General features: G+C 32.2%; 1 long non-coding RNA gene across 1 annotated transcript in view; it reads left to right on the top strand.

The window, feature by feature from the left end:
- LOC119544886 overlaps positions 1-16,020 on the top strand; it is a 106,198-nt gene that overhangs the window by 38,390 nt on the left and 51,788 nt on the right. Inside the window, exon 2 of the long non-coding RNA XR_005218954.1 lies at positions 7,003-7,032. This is a non-coding gene — a long non-coding RNA (uncharacterized LOC119544886). The remainder of the gene's footprint in view (positions 1-7,002; positions 7,033-16,020) is intronic.

Genomic DNA, 16,020 nt, shown 5'->3' with positions numbered 1-16,020 from the left:
TCTCCCTGGCAACGTGGAATATGACTCCCAGGGAGGAATGTAGACCCAGCATAGTGGGACGGAGAACATCTTCTTGACCAAAAGGGGGATGTGAAAGGAAATGAAATAAGCTTCAGTGGCAGAGAGATTCCAAAAGGAGCCGAGAGGTCACTCTGGTGGGCATTCTTATGCACACTTTAGACAACCCTTTTTAGGTTCCAAAGAATTGGGGTAGCTGGTGGTGGATACCTGAAACTATCAAACTACAACCCAGAACCCATGAATCTCAAAGACAGTTGTATAAAAATGTAGCTTATGAGGGGTGACAATGGGATTGGGAAAGCCATAAGGACCACACTCCACTTTGTCTAGTTTATGGATGGATGAGTAGAAAAATAGGGGAAGGAAACAAACAGACAAAGGTACCCAGTGTTCTTTTTTACTTCAATTGCTCTCTTTCACTCTAATTATTATTCTTGTTATTTTTGTGTGTGTGCTAATGAAGGTGTCAGGGATTGATTTAGGTGATGAATGTACAACTATGTAATGGTACTGTAAACAATCGAAAGTACGATTTGTTTTGTATGACTGCGTGGTATGTGAATATATCTCAATAAAATGAAGATAAAAAAAAAAAGGTGATATCCTGTATATAGAACATCTTGAAAAATCCATAACAAATCTACTAGAACTAATAAACAAATTCAGCAAAGTGATGGGGTACACACCAACATGCAAAAATTGACAGTTATTTACCATGTCATTTACCTCCTTCCAGCTATTGCAACACCCCAGCTTATATATATATGTAAAGTTTCAGTATTCATAGACCTTCATTAAATCTTATCTTGTAAATGACATGGTGGAACTGTAACCTATAACATCCTTTGAATTTTGCTCTATACGTATTCATTGAACTGTGCTTTGAAAGTCTTCACATTTCTGTATACACCCTACATTGCATAAGAAGCAAAGAACTGAAACTTCGAACTTAACCCATAACTATGTTTGAAATAACCTATATAACTGCTCGTTGAGCTGTACATCAAAAGTTAACACCTTTCTGTAGGCATGTTATATTTTACAATAATGGAAATAGCCGAAGTTGTGGAGCTGGGACCCATGATACTCTTTGAAATTTGCTCTCTAACTACTTGTTGAATTATACTTTGAAGGTTATCACTGTTATATATACCTGTTAAAGTTCACAATAAAAATTAACAATGTTATCATGCACAGTAATGAACAGTCTAAAGAAGAAATCAATAAAATAATCCCATTTACAATAGCAAATAAAAGAATCAATCATCTAGGAATAAATCTAATCAAGGTTTAAAGGTCTTATGCACAGAAAATTTCAAAAAAGCTAAAAGAAATCAAAGAAAACTTGCATAAGTGGAAGGACATTACATATTCATGGATTGGGAGTGTAAATATTTTTATGCTGTCAATTACTATCCAAAGTGATTTACAGCTTGAACACAATTCCAATTAAAATTCTGACAGCTTTCTTTGAAGAAATGGAAACTCTAATCATAAAATTTATATGGATGGGTAAGGAGCCCCAAATATCCAAATTCATCTTGAAAAAGAACAAAGTTGGATTACTCAAGTTCCCAAACTTAAATTTTATTACAAAGTCACAGTAATCAAAACAGCTTGGTACTGGTACAAGGACAGACATGCAGAACAATGGAAATGAATTGAGAACTAAGAAATAAACACTCACATCTATGACCAATTGATTTTTTACAAGGTTGCTGTGCTGGTTTGAGTGTATTGTGTCCCCCAAATGCCATTATCTTTGTGGTCTTGTGGGGCAGACATTTTGGTGCTGGTTGGGTTTGCTTGGGGTGTGCCCCACCCAGCTGTGGGTGATGATTTTGATGAGATGTTCCCATGGAGGCATGGCCCTGCCCATTCAGGGTGGGCCTTGATCAGTGGAGCCATGTAAATGAGCTGACTCAGAGAGAGGGAACTCAGTGAGTGCAGCTGTGAGTGATGTTTTGAAGAGAAGCAAGCTTGCTAGAGAGGAACATCCTGGGAGAAAGCCATTTTGAGGCCAGAACTTTGAAGCGGATGCCAGCTGCCTTCCTAGCTGGCAGAGGTTTTCCGGACGCCATTGGCCATCCTCCGGTGAAGGTACCCGATTGCTGGTGTGTTACCTTGGACGCTTTGTGGCCTTAAGACTGTAACTGTGTAGTGAAATAAACCCCCGTTTTATAAAAGCCTATCCATCTCTGGTGTTTTGCATTCTGCAGCATTAGCAAACTAGAACAGTTGCCTGTCCACTCACTTGGCAAAGAATATTCTCTTCAACAAATCGTGCTGGGAAAAGTGGATCTTCATTTGCAAAAGAGTGAAAGCAGACCCTACCTCAAACCATAACAAAAATCAACTCAAAATAGATCAAAGACCTAAATATAAGAACCAAAACAATAAGACTCCAAGAAGAAAACAAAGGGAAACATCTTCAGGACCTTGTGTTAGGCAATGGCGACAACAACAACAAAAGTAGAGAAATGGGACCTCATCAAAATAAAAAATTTTGTGGCTTCACAAGACTTCAGCCCAATTTAAAAATGGACGTAGCCAGTAATAGACATTTCTCCAAAGAAGAAATATAAAAGGCCAAAAAGGTCCTGAAAAGATGATCAGTGTCATTAGCCATTAGTGAAATGCAAATCAAAACCACGAGATAACTTTCCAAACCCACTAGAATGGCTACTATTAAAAAATGGAAATTACAGTATTGAAGAGGAGTGGAGAAATAGGAACACTCATTTATTGCTGGTGGGAATGTAAATTGGTGCACCTTTATGAAAGACGGTTTGTCAGTTCCTCAGAAACCTGAGTATATAATTACCACATGACCTGGCAATCCCATTCTAGGTGTATTTCCAAAGGATTTAAATGCAAGGACTCGAACAGACATTTGCACATCAATATTGATGGCAGCATTATTCACAATTTCCAAAAGATGGAAGCAACCTAAATATCCATCAACAAATGAATGAATAAACAAAATGTAGTATATATATAAAATGAATTAGTATTCACTCATAAAAAGGGATGAAGTTCTGATATATGCAACAGCATGTGTGAACCTGGAAGACATCATTCAACCCTGAATGCAATAATCCAGACTCAAACGAATAATCTCGCTATATGAAATAACTGGAAAAAGCAAATTTATAGAGTCAGAAACTAGAATACAGTTTACCAGGAGCCAGGGATTGGGGACTTAATGCTTAAGTGGGACAGAGTTTCTGTTGGGGTGATGAAAAAATTGGGGGGATGGTAGCACAACATTGCAAATGTAATTAACTCCACTGAATAATATATCTGGATATGGTTAAAGGGGAGACAATTTAGGATGGATACAGGTTACTAGACTAAAACTAAAACAAACAAACATAGCTAAATGACACAAACAGTGAATGCTAATGTAAACTTCTGACTATAGTTAATAGTATAATTATGATAATACTGTTTCATCAATTGTATCAAAGTTGCCACATTAATGCAAATGTTAGTAAAAAGGAAAACTGCATGTGTGAGGAGTGTATATGGAACTATTTATTTTCTGCATGATTTTTCTGTATAACTAAAATTTCTCTGATAAGAAAAAACAAAACAAAAAAACATAATTTGAAAAAAAAAAGCTCAAAGCAGAAGGAAGTCTTTTTCATTGATGATGACTCTCCAGGTCCTTCCTTCTCATATCAGACATGTATCCTGGTCCAGCAAAACAGAAGTGGTCTCTAAGGAATTTGCCAAACTTAGAACATACAGTGGAAAGCATCTGAATTTGACACATCTTCATTGTACAATCCAGTTGGTTATATGACATTATCCAAGAAGCCATGCCTCAAAATTTTGGGTTAATTTGCCATAAGTAATCTTTAGTCAGGAAATGTCCTATGGAAAGCATTCAATAGATAAGTCTCTTCCTCTTGGAAAATGTCATTGTTTATTTACCTAGAGGTAAATATTGTCTTTGACAAATGGGGAAATGTAAAGTAAAATTTTCATGAGTTATTCTTTTATATGTTGACAAGAAATTATAAATTACTGATGGGAGTATAAATAAATAAAGACACATTGGAAACAATTTTTTATTTTTCTTCTTAGTTTGAACATTTTCATACCCAGCAGTTTCTCCCTAGACCTTTATGCAAGATCAGGAGTTGGTACAGTGGTCTGTGGGCTAAATCTACCCACATTTACTCTTATTATTGTCTGTGACTGTTTCATCAGCACAAACACAGGGTTGAGTAGTAGTGACAGAAACCAAATGACCTGCAAGGCTAAACATATTTACGATCTTGACCTTTACAGAACAAGTTTGACAACAAGATCATGTGAGAAATTTCAGCCCTCTGAAAAATAGGAAAATAATTGTAACAACACAAATATTCACTGACAGCAGGATAGGCATATTTTGGTATATTCCCAAAAACCTACTGATAAATGATTACCACTCTCCCATAAAAATTAAACGTATGTATTCATGTGTACATAACTTGATTATAAATTGTATTTCTATAAAGGATTACAGAATTACAATTAATGACAAAATATATAATGTACCATATTGTTATTTCCATACGGCCAATTAAGTGTCCCAAAATGCTTTCCTTGTGTTTTGTACTATAATCTTTTACCAATGTGCAAGTTTTGTTTGCAATCCGTGAATACGTTTGGCTCCTGTATGAATGTTGGTTTATGTTTTAAATTATGCTTGTAAGTCAAAAGTAAAACAATGATGCCAAACATTAGAGCTTCATTCACTCTAGGATGTGAGCAACTTCCTTACTGAACTGGATAATGCTTTACAAATACTGGAAGAATATTTTTGCACTATATTTGGGCTCAATATTTTGTGCTATTCACAAAATAATTCGTACAGACATTATTTTTTAATATTTATTTTTAAGTTTAATATGTATTATGAATATTTTCACCATTTTCTTAAGCTAAATAATCAATAGAACAATAAATCAAGCTTTGATTTGTAGCATTTGCCAATATCTGTGGTATAAATATTCCCACCATAGCCAATGTCAAGCCTACACTATGGGTGCAAATTTTTCTTAATCTGGGCACCCAGATATTCCATATTTTCTCAAAAACACACACTTGCCCTTTACCAGTTTAAGGAGGTTTGCTAAATTCTGGCACTATCTGTCCTTAGTAAACAAGTGCCATTGTACCTTTCTTCTTGTGAACCTTTACTTTTCCTTGGATTTCTGGTTAATTTGTTGCTCTGTTACTTCAGACTCTGATGAATTCAAGAATAGTTGTAAATATGCAGATTTTCCTGCTTTCCATTGATATTGAGAGGGCGGGAGCAATGCTCATTACAGCTTATTGCTTCCCTAGCAGAAGCTGGAAACCTTGTTAATTTGTTCTAATAATTTTGCCTATGAAGTAAAGTATTCCATCTGACCCTGCCCCCAAAGGCAAAACTTCTTTCCACTTTCATCTAACTTATATTACATGTTAATCAAAGTTAGATATTTTAATGGGGAGGGGAGTAAGTGAACAGGATAGGAGATTACTTCTATAAATGTCACAACTTTTTTCTATAGAAAGTGATTTCCATATAGAACATGATGCATTTCCTTTCAAAACCTTCAATTTCTCATATACATATATGTGTCCTGTAAATGTTCTAGCTTGATGAATTATAAATATATTTTATATTTGAAGCTTTGAACATGTGTTTATTGTCTACAATAAAATTAGAGCACAGTTGGTGCTGAGGGGCTACACAGATGAAAATCACACACTCTCTTTTCTTCAGCAAATTTTATTAACATTGAGATTATTATATTAATGAATGTTCCTCCTAATGAAACTCCTGAATCCAAAGAATACCAGTGTGCATATGTGAAATAATTTCATTTAAATTTTCACACTGTTATGTATTTCAGTGTTATCTAATTATGTTTTTGCATATAATATATTTAGTTTCATCTAATTACCACATTAAATTATCATCAAATTGTCTGCCTTTATTGTAGAGTCTCAAATGCAAATATCTGCACTATTGTTTTAATGCTGTTTCATGCTATGATAAACATGTCAAAAAGATATTATCCTCCTTAGACTATTATTTCTTTCCAGTTGTTATTTCTGTCTGTCTTTCATTCCTGATACTCTTAATTAAAGTCATTTTTTTCCAAGAAAGCAGAGGAATAGGAAGATTGTAATGGAAGTATTCTTTAGTTGAATGCTATACTTTTGAAACATAAATGATTTCATTTAAAAAATTCTATTGCTTTAACAGCACTGCAAGGAGACAAATTAGTTTTCCATGTTGGAGGATGTTGGTAACTGATATCAGCAAATGTAACTTTTGATGTTTTTCAAATCTTTCCCCATGTGCACTTTCAAAGGTTTTAAGAAATGACAATATGCCAAATCATCATGACTGAAAGACTATTATGTCTTAGAATAATTATAAAATCTTATCCCTGTTGGTTAATATGGTTTTGTATGTTTCATTAAATTTAAATAAATTGACCTGAAAAATAGGTATGTCTTTCAAAATATCCATTCCACTCCTAATGAGTAACATAGATGATATGGGAAAAATCTAGTTCAAGATTGTAATAGAATCAATGAAGAATTAATTAGGCCACATTGTACTCCTGGATTTAATTATATTTTTGTTGGTTCAGAAAATAGGTTACCTTATTGCTTTTAATTTAGAAGTCTTGTTTTGTTTAACTTAGCCTTCCTATTTTACATTTTGATGGTATTATAAATGGATTTTGTTAACTTAATATTCCAGTTATTTGCAGTTGATATCTAAACATAAAATTGGTTTTATTATATTAATCTTATATCCTGAAACATTGACAAATTCACTTATTTGCTATAATATTCATTTTGTAGATTCGTCAATACTATCCATATAAAAAAAAATCATGACCTCTGCAAAAAGAGGCAGTTTATTTCCTCCTTTCCTAACATTATGTTTTTTTTATTTCCCTTGTCTTGCCTTATTGTAAGGGCCAAAACACAAGATGCTGTTTAATAAAAGTAAGTATGTATTCTCCCTTTTTGCTGATCTTAGTAAGTGTGCCATATGTTACCATTAATTATGAATACAAATATAGACTTTTTGTTGATCCCTTCAAATTTAGAAAGTTCTCTTCTACTTAAAGTAGATGGGTGTTAAATATTGTCAAATGTGTTCTCTGGAACTCTTGAAATAATCTTATGGTTTTCCTCCTATATTTTGTTAATATGATGAATTACAATGATTGCTTTTCTAAAGTTAAAACAATCTTGCATTGTTGTAGTGGATCCCACTTGGTCATGATATATTACCCTTTTATATATTCCTGGATTCCATAACCTATTTGTTAAGGAGGTTTGCATTTATGTTCATGATGGAAATTGGTCTACTTGGTTTTTTATCCTTCCCTCACTCCTTTATTCCTCCTTCCTTCTTTCTTTTTTCTTTCTTTAATGTTTGTAATGTCTTCCTCAGGATTTGGTATTAGGATTATACTCTTCTAAAATTTGGATGAAGTATTCCCTGGATTCTATATTTTCCAAAAGAGTTCATACAAAATTGATGCCATTTCTTCTTTAAATGCTTGGAAAAAATCACCAATGATATCATCTGTGTCTGGAGGTTTGTTTGTGGGAAAGTCCCTTCCTTCCTTCCTTCTTTCAATCCTTCATTCCTCCATCTATCCAATAATTAAATGGATATAGATCTTTTTCCTGATTTTCTATTTGATCTTATAATCTTATGTGGGATTTGCTTGAAATTGTGGTTTGCAAATAAATTAATTTATTTCGTCTATATTGTCAAATTGGTTGCCATTAAAGTGTTCATAACATTGCCTTATTAGTCATTTATTTGTGTAAGTTCTGTACTGGTAATGTCCTTGTTATTGGGAACTTGTTTCTTCTCTCTTTTTTATTTTATCAGTCTATTAAGTTTTATTAATTTTGTTACTCTTTTCAAAGAACCAGCTTTTGGTTTTGTCAATTTAACTTATTATTTGTCTGTTTTCCAATTCATTGACTGATACACTTTTCTTTATTATTTTATCCATTTTATTTCCTTGTGGTTTATCTTCTCTTCTTTTTCTCGCTTCTTAAGGGTGAGCCCTCAAGTCAATGATTTTAGACATGCTTTCCTTTGATAATATAAGCATTAAAAGTGTAAATTTCCCTTTAAGCACTTCTGTCAGTGGGTCCTATTGATTATGAACTCTTGTGTTATTAAGTTAGAGATTATATATTAATTTCTCTTTGTTGTATTTTGACCAGGGATTATTTAGAAGTATGTTGCTTAATTTTCAAGTATTGGGATTTTCCAAGATATTGCATTGTCATTAATTTATAATTTAATTTCTTGGTAGCCAGAGAACTCACTCAATATGATTTCAGCCATTTTAATTTTTGAGACATGATTTATGGCCCAAGATATTTACTACCTTAGTTAACATATCAAGTGGCTTAAAAATAACATGTATCATGCAGTTGTTTTGATATAGGTCATAAATGTAAATTACGTCCATGTAGTTAATGATGTTTGACAGATTTTTCTATGCCTTTGATTATTTCTTTTTGTTCTATACATTACTATGTGTGAGGAATTTTTTTCTTCCTTAAATTCTGTCAATACTGCTAATAACTATTAAAACTCTGATATTACACACATACCCACCAATACACAATTAGGATAGTTATATATTGATGAATTGTCCCTTTTATCAATATGAACTGCCCCTCTTTGTCTCTAGTAATACAATTTTTCTTGAAGTCTATTTTAACTGATAGGAATATAGCCACTCCAGCCTTCTTATGCTTACTCATTCATGGTATATATTTTTACATCTGTTTACTTATAACATATCCATTTTTTTTAATATTTAAAGTGTTCCATACATAGACATCATATAGTTATTTCTTTCTTTTGTATCCATTCTGACAATCTTTGCCTTTAACTGGAGTATTTAGTCTGTTAACATTTAATGTAATAATCATTATTGTTGGATTTAAGTCTACCACATCATAATTTAGGTTTCTTTTTTCCCTTTTTTCTTCTCTACCTCTTTTGTACCTTCTGTTTGATTAATCACGTTTTTTTTTATTCCCAAAATATAAAAAAGCTCTAAAAATAATAACTGCATGTGATAGAAACCCATTACATATATTTATATTCATTAGTCTATAATGATTTTTTTTTAAAATATAGTCATCTCCCATGGATAAGAGAAAAACAAACCCACTCAAAATTTCTAAAGTTCATAATAAAGGGACAGAAATAGGTCTTACTTTGCATTTTCTATATGAATTTAACACTGGGAAACTGCATATCAGAGGATGGAAAGCACATCTTTATAAAATTATTCCAATTAATAAATGAAAAACTAATAGAATTGCATTTTCAGCATTTTTCAACCTCCAGTGAATTGATGGATTTACATATTGAGAACAAACAGCTGATAACATTACAAGAATAAATTAGATATTATGTGCCTCCTAATGAAAGATTACAACACCATCTATACTTCATGTCAAAGGGATCAGGTCTGAATTTGATCAGTCCTCTTGATGCATATGCCAATTTGCAGGAAAAACAGAAGGCAGTTACATAGTGAACTGTAATATAAGCACACAATAAGCAAAATTCAGATAGTAGAAAAATTTAGAGTTCAGATTGGGATCTTCAAAAGATAAATTTTAAAAAATGTGAGGGTGGAGGGGAAACTTCTAGATTAAGAATCTTGAAAAACAAATAGCTTTTAAATGAGTAAGATGGGAGTGTCTAAGAATGCATTCTAGGGTAATAAAATTCTAAAAAACAAGCAAAACACAAAAATTATATAACTACCACACAAATTAGGATATGGTTACTTCTTGAGGGGGAAGAGGGGGGTTTAAAATTCATACAGGGCATATTGCAACTGGATTCTAGGAAGACTGACAAAATTTTTTCTTGGTCTGAATGGTGGTTACAAGGGTGTTCACTTTATAAGCTATATATTTGCTTTGAGCGTCTTCCTGTGATACATTTTATTTTGAAGAAAATGTAAAAAAAATAGCAATATTTCATTTTTCTCTGTGTTTCATGACTACCTAACAACCTTTGAACTCTTTTTTTGGGTATGTTAAATATTATACATAAAAAATCTTGCATCCTTTTTTGTTGTTGGGGGTGTATATATCCTTTGTCAACTCTTTGATTTAGTCTGTTTAATTCTCTGTATCCTTGATATATTAGAATCATTTTTATATTCCTCATTAATCAGCATGTTCTAGATTTCATATATCTTGACTTAGAATTTAGGGAAGTTTTCTATTTAAATACTTTATTTTTCTTCCTCTGTGAATATCTATCCATTCCCATCTACTTTTTGTTCATGTTGTTATTTCTTGTTTAAGGAACTATTTTATTATAACAATTATCCTATATTTATTAGTTTTAATATATTTCTGCTTCCTACTACATTAAAATTTTATCTTCATTATTTCCTTTTGTCCACTTTCCTCTGATTTATTCTTAACTGAGTTATTTGAACATTTAATTGATTCATTTCATTAGTTCTTATTCAATTATATGAGTCTAAATTTATTTAGCTTGTTTTGAGAACTGGTATAGCAACATACCATAAGTGTGAATATGTAGTATTTTTAAGATTACTTTCTTTATCTTCTGAAATTAAGGCTTTTGTTTTCACTGATTCAATCATAATTTAATAATATTTCCTTTTTGTATTTTAAAATTATTTTTAAATTTCCACATGATGAGATTTCATTTGTATCGTATGAGCCTTACTGTTTTCAGGTATTTTTTTTTTATTTTGCTTTGTATCATGAATAAAGATTGTTTTTGAAGGTATACATGGCCTAATGTAGCATCTGTTTTGCTGAATAGTCTATGATGAATTTAAAAGAAGGCCTAGTCTTGATTCAAGAAACAGTCTGACATAAACATATTAGATGCATCTTATTAATTATTAATTTAGCTTTTCTTTATCCTTTACATATTTGTATACTTGATCACTCATGGACTGCCACTGTATTTAGTTTTTGTCCATAATGTTTCTGTCCTTCTCTCTCTGTATTTTATATAGTTTATATTGTATGGTTTTTAATGTTTTGTGTATATGTAGTCAACACTATGAATCTGCCTTCTTATTCAAGTTTTTAGTGATTATTAAATGACCTTCTTTTTATCATTAAGCATATTTGCCTTAAATTAGTCTTTCCTGATATTAATGTCACAATACTAATTGTTGGTTTCAGTTTTATTTGTTTGTTTTCCTAAGCCAAGTAAGATTTTCACTTTCCTTTTACTGTCAGTACCTCTGTCCGGGTCACACTTTTGTTAACATGTCACAGCTGACATTCATATGTTTGTTTCCTCGATCCCAACTGAGGGTCTTATACTATTGATAGGTATCATTTTTTATTTACATTTTTTATTTGAAAGATATTTTATTCAGAGTTTTATGTTTAAGTGCTGTCATATTATTAAATCTTCTTTTATGCCCAAATTTTATTTTCTTGGTATGTGTGCATGTTAATGTTTTTGGTCTAAACATTTCAAATATATATGCCTTATTTTTAGTTCTTCTAGTCAGTACCTTTGCTTTTTTATATCCAATTTTTCCCCTTACTTAAATAATTAACTAACTGGTTAGTTTAACTAACAAGTTAGCCTGCCACTGTTTCATGGAATTTGGCAGAAGACTTCTGCTTTACAGACAAAGACAGAGCATTACTAATGACAATAGTGTTAGACAAAGTTATCAGCATTAGTGCTGGTTCCTCAAAACCCAATACCCATAGGACAGTGATTACAGAGCCAGGTAAAATTTGCACAGGTTGTTTTACAGGAAAGGAATTCTAAGCATAGGAACCTCAATCTTTTTAATGGGCAGTAAGCCTGACTGAGGAAGACAATATCCTTATATATCATATGTCCTTTGTTCCAGAGGGTAACACCATCTCCATATTTTAAGGCTGCCTTCTATACAAACATCCTTAAACAGATAGTCTGAAACAAAATCCATTCCTCTACTCCCAATACATGCAGTAATGTGAGAGATCCATAGGGACCCAACACAACTTTGCTAACCACCTTCAACTTCTCCTCTACCCTGTAACAAAGACGTGAATATTGAAAGGAAGGGAAATAGGTGCTCATTTATCCTTTCCTCCTCCATTAGGATGGTTTCACATATGATCCAGTAAACCTCTTTCCTCCAAACACTCTTTATAGTCAGCTTAATATACCTGGGCTTGTTTTACTTTCAGGGTCCCCAATCTCAAAGACAACTCTGAAATTAATAGAACTTCTTTTAAGATTTTATTTTCCAATTGGCTCTTCCCAAGGTTTAACAAAATAAAAATAAAAAGTTCCCATATATTCTTTACTTATTTCATTTCTTTTTACTATTTTAGTAAAAAATGGGGGACAATTATATTTTTTCTCTGCCATCTTTAACTGAATTTGGTGCACTGCCTTTATGCCTCTAATAACACATCAATAGCAAAGATCCTTTTTCTATTCAACACCATGCCCAGGTACCAGATTGGCAAAAATTATTGGTTGTTAACCAAAAGCAACAATTCTGCCTTCTTCCATAAGAAAAGTGTGGTATATGAGCACATGGTTGTGTGGGTAGGTGCTACATATGTGCAACTTTAGGCCATCCCCAATTTACGTTTAAAGCCTTCCTTTAATTGACCATCTCCATCCTCCTGCTAGGGGATTGAACAAGACTGAGGCCATGTCTCCATTTCAGCTATTGATGAAGATAAGAAAAATGTCCTAGGAGAAGATGCAGGACTATAAGTCTCTGACTGGCTTCAAGAAGCAGAACTGTTAAATATAGAGAAATTTATGTATGTCTTCTTTAACAGTGTATCTTGGAATTTCTTTGTTTCATTACCTTAGCCCTAACCCTAATTTATTTAAACAGTAAATTTTAAGATTTCTTTGTTTCATTAGCTTAGCCTTAACCTTAATATATCCCCAATACAACAGGGAACAAATTTTCCCTTTTCAGTCACATAAGCCCCCAGAGTGCAAGTAAGAATACTGAGTAAAAAACTGAGAGGGCATATTTATCTATCTTGGCTGATTTATAAAAAGTACCACTTCTTTGATTAATCATATGTTTATTTACTCTAAACATCCTATCTAGTCTAACGTTAGGAACCAGAGAGAAGAACATTTACACAAAGAACAATTTTTTTAAAATTTATTATAAATTGCATAGTTTTATCTCTTGATTAAGATAACTAATGTTATGTACTCATTTAAAAACAACAAAACAGAACTTCCTTGATCTATGATCCTTTTTAAGGCAATTGGAAGGATCTGTTTTGTAAATGTCATCTAAACCAACCTTATATATAATCACATTCTGCTTATTCAGGTCGTCTATTTTAGGATGTATGTATGTATATGTAAGTACAAACAGGACATGTAAATAATATGCTTAGAACATGATGAAAAGAAGGGGAAAATGCTTTTTTCTATATTTATATTAATTTGGTTCATTAGCTTTATTAGATTTTATAAGAAAGGTATACTGAAGATATACTGAAGGAAAAAGGGTCATTTTTGTGATTGTGCCCTATGAAGCCTTTTAAAAAAGCATTAAATGATGTTATCTTTAAAAAAGCCCAATACAGTTTAAATGATTCATACTTTAATCTCTACATACAAAAACCAAACTAATATATACAGTTATTTATCAGTTCAAGTCAGTTATAAAATAGATAAAATGAAAAATAGTCAATAAAAATGAAGAGAAAAAGGAAAATAATAAAAACACAAAACACTATCTTTGTCTTTGACACGCTTGCTTTGATACTCTATTTGAAAAAAGCATTACATGCAACTCTTTATTATTCTGATGACTAATAAGAATATTTACAATAAATTGCTGCTTTTTTTAAAAAAAAATGGAAAATATCTGAAGATTTCTCAAGAAAAACAAATTGTTGCAAACATGAAAACACACATTTTCCTTATTGAGTATGTTACCTACTTATTTTCCTGAAAAGAAATATTTGTTAGAGTCAAAACAATAACATTTACTTAACAAATAATTACAAAATGTGTTGGATCTGACAATGCTTTAAAATATCTCCTAACAGCAGGAAATCACTTATCAATTCTTTGAAATCCTGAATTGATATAATCTTCAGCCTAGTGATTCCCAGGTGGCTAATAATTCTCCTCTATAAATCAGAATGCAATATTTTCTGAGAAGGAAGAGAAGATCAAGTGTTAAAATAAACCACATTCTTCCAAGAGTGTGTAAAAAGTTGTTCCCGACCCCCCCTCCTCCCATTTTGTTTTCAACCAATTCTAAATCAAGGTTCAGCTGGCTTGTGCTATGATCAGTGTATACAATGAATTCACTGAAAGTATTTGAAGAGTAAATATCTATTGTTGCTGATCCCTTCTCATTTTCTCTGCATTTATTATTTACTCATTTCAGCAGAGAACCTGTTATGTGAAATGTTCAGAATAATTGATGTGAAATATTCAGAAAAATATAATAATTTCACAATGACACTTATTTCCTTAGACAGAGTATCTTTAACACATGAAACAACTGCCAGGAAGGCAATGCTATGAAAAACACACTTGGACAGCATCATAGAAAGGCAAAATAATGAACAGTGTCGCAAACTAGATGTCCTTTTGGATCTGTACAGCTAAGATGATGGCTGCCTTGAAAAAGTCCCAACTCGCAACATCCTGAAACTAACAATTATTTTATCTCCAAAAAATTATTTGTTTCTGTATAATGAAGATTCTTGCAAACTTAGAACAATTTATCCCTAATGTATTATCTCACACAGCACCCAATAAATGAGATGTACCATATATGATTTTTCAATCCTGGACCTTAAATTTTGATATCATTGTTGCTCTCATAGAAAAAATGATCAGAAAATGAATTTAAAGAATATTAAAAAATTACCAAATATGCTTACCTATATTCTTGCTCCTTCCCTGTAGTGACTTCCAGCTCTCCTGGAGAATTCATCCTTTTCACTCCTGTTGATCTTATGTACTTAGCAAAAAAGTAGGTCAAAACTCAAGTCAATTTGTAAAAATTATAACTATTTCATGGTATATTTAAGCCAAAGTATATCTAAAAATATGTAGCATTATTTTGGGTGATATTTTTCTCAATACTAGAAAACTCTAACTGTACTTTTAATGAAAACTTAAAATAGCTAATCTATTTTATCACCTAGGCCTAGATAACAATAGAAAGAAGTATATTTAAAACATCCTTTTACCTATAGATATATAACCAGTATTTTAAAATGTGTACTATTAACACAAGAATAAGAAATAAATAAAAGAAAAATCCACAACCAGAACCAAGTAGATACAAATATGTGTCACACACTAAAGGCGGCATTTCAAATCACTAGGAGTAAAGGATCATTGAATAAATGATTTCAACATACCCTTTGGTTTGCCAGGGCTGCTATAAAAAAATACCACAGATTTGTTGGCTTAATAACAGGAATTTATTGTCTTATAGTTTTGGAGGCTAGAAGGCCCAAATCAAAGTATCAGAGAACTAAGTTCTGTTTGAAGTCCGTCGTGTTCTGATGGTGGTTTGCCAGCGATGCTGCATCATGTGGCAAACTGTGTCCGCCTCTGGCTTTGACTCCCTGTCTGTGTCTGTATTTCCACTGCTTAAAAAGTCTTCAGTCATTTCACATAAGGCCCAGTCTAATTCATTTTGGTTTCACCTAAACAGGATCTTCAAAGATTGTATTTACAAACAAGTTTACACCCAAGGGACCATGGTTAAGACTTGAAAATCCCATTTATAAACGAGTTCATATTCACAGGACCAGAGGTTAGGGCTTGAACATTTCCTCATGTGGTGGAGGGTAGGTGGCATAATTCAGTACCCAACAACATAGTTGTTTATTTGCAGAAACTGATCTTAAAGCTCATGTTCATCATCATAGAATATGTCTTAGTCCCATAGTCTTATATAGTAGTTG

Source organism: Choloepus didactylus, chromosome 9, assembly GCF_015220235.1.
Source record: "Choloepus didactylus isolate mChoDid1 chromosome 9, mChoDid1.pri, whole genome shotgun sequence".
NCBI classification, from domain to species: Eukaryota; Metazoa; Chordata; class Mammalia; order Pilosa; family Megalonychidae; genus Choloepus; species Choloepus didactylus.
Note: the sequence above shows the minus strand (reverse complement) of the source record. Positions and strands in the feature narration are given on the sequence as shown.